The sequence below is a fragment of the Oncorhynchus mykiss genome, chromosome 13 (assembly GCF_057628025.1).
Source record: "Oncorhynchus mykiss isolate SJ-2025 chromosome 13, ASM5762802v1, whole genome shotgun sequence".
Classification (NCBI taxonomy): Eukaryota; Metazoa; Chordata; class Actinopteri; order Salmoniformes; family Salmonidae; genus Oncorhynchus; species Oncorhynchus mykiss.
The window spans coordinates 72,481,371-72,485,679 of NC_143034.1; positions in this window are offsets into that span (position 1 = coordinate 72,481,371).

Below are 4,309 nucleotides of genomic sequence, written 5' to 3' on the forward strand. Positions count from 1 at the left end.
CCGGTACCGAGTCAGTGTGGAGGTTATATACAGGGGGTACCGGTACCGAGTCAGTGTGGAGGTTATATACAGGGGGTACCGGTACCGAGTCAGTGTGGAGGTTATATACAGGGGGTACCGGTACCGAGTCAGTGTGGAGGTTATATACAGGGGGTACCGGTACCGAGTCAGTGTGGAGGTTATATACAGGGGGTACCGGTACGGGGCAGTGTGGAGGTTATATACAGGGGTGTACCGGTACCGAGTCAGTGTGGAGGTTATATACAGGGGGTACCGGTACCGAGTCAGTGTGGAGGTTATATACAGGGGGTACCGGTACCGAGTCAGTGTGGAGGTTATATACAGGGGGTACCGGTACCGAGTCAGTGTGGAGGTTATATACAGGGGTACCGGTACCGAGTCAGTGTGGAGGTTATATACAGGGGGTACCGGTACCGAGTCAGTGTGGAGGTTATATACAGGGGGTACCGGTACCGAGTCAGTGTGGAGGTTATATACAGGGGGTACCGGTACGAGTCAGTGTGGAGGTTATATACAGGGGGTACCGGTACCGAGTCAGTGTGGAGGTTATATACAGGGGGTACCGGTACCGAGTCAGTGTGGAGGTTATATACAGGGGGTACCGGTACCGAGTCAGTGTGGAGGTTATATACAGGGGGTACCGGTACCGAGTCAGTGTGGAGGTTATATACAGGGGGTACCGGTACCGAGTCAGTGTGGATGTTATATACAGGGGGTACCGGTACCGAGTCAGTGTGGAGGTTATATACAGGGGGTACCGGTACCGAGTCAGTGTGGAGGTTATATACAGGGTGTACCGGTACCGAGTCAGTGTGGAGGTTATATACAGGGGGTACCGGTACCGAGTCAGTGTGGAGGTTATATACAGGGGGTACCGGTACCGAGTCAGTGTGGATGTTATATACAGGGGGTACCGGTACAGAGTCAGTGTGGATGTTATATACAGGGGGTACCGGTACCGAGTCAGTGTGGATGTTATATACAGGGGGTACCGGTACCGAGTCAGTGTGGAGGTTATATACAGGGGGTACCGGTACCGAGTCAGTGTGGATGTTATATACAGGGGGTACCGGTACCGAGTCAGTGTGGAGGTTATATACAGGGGGTACCGGTACCGAGTCAGTGTGGAGGTTATATACAGGGTGTACCGGTACCGAGTCAGTGTGGAGGTTATATACAGGGGGTACCGGTACCGAGTCAGTGTGGAGGTTATATACAGGGGGTACCGGTACCGAGTCAGTGTGGATGTTATATACAGGGGGTACCGGTACAGAGTCAGTGTGGATGTTATATACAGGGGGTACCGGTACCGAGTCAGTGTGGATGTTATATACAGGGGGTACCGGTACCGAGTCAGTGTGGAGGTTATATACAGGGGGTACCGGTACCGAGTCAGTGTGGAGGTTATATACAGGGGGTACCGGTACCGAGTCAGTGTGGAGGTTATATACAGGGGTGTACCGGTACCGAGTCAGTGTGGAGGTTATAGACAGGGGGTACCGGTACCGAGTCAGTGTGGAGGTTATATACAGGGGGTACCGGTACCGAGTCAGTGTGGATGTTATATACAGGGGGTACCGGTACAGAGTCAGTGTGGATGTTATATACAGGGGGTACCGGTACCGAGTCAGTGTGGATGTTATATACAGGGGGTACCGGTACCGAGTCAGTGTGGAGGTTATATACAGGGGGTACCGGTACCGAGTCAGTGTGGAGGTTATATACAGGGGGTACCGGTACCGAGTCAGTGTGGAGGTTATATACAGGGGTGTACCGGTACCGAGTCAGTGTGGAGGTTATAGACAGGGGTGTACCGGTACCGAGTCAGTGTGGAGGTTATATACAGGGGGTACCGGTACCGAGTCAGTGTGGAGGTTATATACAGGGGTGTACCGGTACCGAGTCAGTGTGGAGGTTATATACAGGGGTGTACCGGTACCGAGTCAGTGTGGAGGTTATATACAGGGGGTACCGGTACCGAGTCAGTGTGGAGGTTATATACAGGGGGTACCGGTACCGAGTCAGTGTGGAGGTTATATACAGGGGGTACCGGTACCGAGTCAGTGTGGAGGTTATATACAGGGGGTACCGGTACCGAGTCAGTGTGGAGGTTATATACAGGGGGTACCAGTACCGAGTCAGTGTGGAGGTTATATACAGGGGGTACCGGTACCGAGTCAGTGTGGAGGTTATATACAGGGGGTACCGGTACCGAGTCAGTGTGGAGGTTATATACAGGGGGTACCGGTACCGAGTCAGTGTGGAGGTTATATACAGGGGGTACCAGTACCGAGTCAGTGTGGAGGTTATATACAGGGGGTACCGGTACCGAGTCAGTGTGGGGGCTATATACAGGGGGTACCGGTACCGAGTCAGTGTGGAGGTTATATACAGGGGGTACCGGTACCGAGTCAGTGTGGAGGTTATATACAGGGGGTACCGGTACCGAGTCAGTGTGGAGGTTATATACAGGGGGTACCGGTACCGAGTCAGTGTGGAGGTTATATACAGGGGGTACCGGTACCGAGTCAGTGTGGAGGTTATATACAGGGGGTACCGGTACCGAGTCAGTGTGGAGGTTATATACAGGGGGTACCGGTACCGAGTCAGTGTGGAGGTTATATACAGGGGGTACCGGTACCGAGTCAGTGTGGAGGTTATATACAGGGGGTACCGGTACCGAGTCAGTGTGGAGGTTATATACAGGGGGTACCGGTACGGGGCAGTGTGGAGGTTATATACAGGGGTGTACCGGTACCGAGTCAGTGTGTAGGTTATATACAGGGGGTACCGGTACCGAGTCAGTGTGGAGGTTATATACAGGGGGTACCGGTACCGAGTCAGTGTGGAGGTTATATACAGGGGGTACCGGTACCGAGTCAGTGTGGAGGTTATATACAGGGGTACCGGTACCGAGTCAGTGTGGAGGTTATATACAGGGGGTACCGGTACCGAGTCAGTGTGGAGGTTATATACAGGGGGTACCGGTACCGAGTCAGTGTGGAGGTTATATACAGGGGGTACCGGTACGAGTCAGTGTGGAGGTTATATACAGGGGGTACCGGTACCGAGTCAGTGTGGAGGTTATATACAGGGGGTACCGGTACCGAGTCAGTGTGGAGGTTATATACAGGGGGTACCGGTACCGAGTCAGTGTGGAGGTTATATACAGGGGGTACCGGTACCGAGTCAGTGTGGAGGTTATATACAGGGGGTACCGGTACCGAGTCAGTGTGGATGTTATATACAGGGGGTACCGGTACCGAGTCAGTGTGGAGGTTATATACAGGGGGTACCGGTACCGAGTCAGTGTGGAGGTTATATACAGGGTGTACCGGTACCGAGTCAGTGTGGAGGTTATATACAGGGGGTACCGGTACCGAGTCAGTGTGGAGGTTATATACAGGGGGTACCGGTACCGAGTCAGTGTGGAGGTTATATACAGGGGGTACCGGTACCGAGTCAGTGTGGATGTTATATACAGGGGGTACCGGTACCGAGTCAGTGTGGAGGTTATATACAGGGGGTACCGGTACCGAGTCAGTGTGGATGTTATATACAGGGGGTACCGGTACCGAGTCAGTGTGGAGGTTATATACAGGGGGTACCGGTACGAGTCAGTGTGGAGGTTATATACAGGGGGTACCGGTACGAGTCAGTGTGGAGGTTATATACAGGGGTGTACCGGTACGAGTCAGTGTGGAGGTTATATACAGGGGTGTACCGGTACGAGTCAGTGTGGAGGTTATATACAGGGGGTACCGGTACGAGTCAGTGTGGAGGTTATATACAGGGGTGTACCGGTACGAGTCAGTGTGGAGGTTATAGACAGGGGGTACCGGTACGAGTCAGTGTGGAGGTTATATACAGGGGTGTACCGGTACGAGTCAGTGTGGAGGTTATAGACAGGGGGTACCGGTACGAGTCAGTGTGGAGGTTATATACAGGGGTGTACCGGTACCGAGTCAGTGTGGAGGTTATATACAGGGGGTACCGGTACCGAGTCAGTGTGGAGGTTATATACAGGGGGTACCGGTACCGAGTCAGTGTGGAGGTTATATACAGGGGGTACCGGTACCGAGTCAGTGTGGAGGTTATATACAGGGGGTACCGGTACCGAGTCAGTGTGGAGGTTATATACAGGGGGTACCGGTACGGGGCAGTGTGGAGGTTATATACAGGGGTGTACCGGTACCGAGTCAGTGTGGAGGTTATATACAGGGGGTACCGGTACCGAGTCAGTGTGGAGGTTATATACAGGGGGTACCGGTACCGAGTCAGTGTGGAG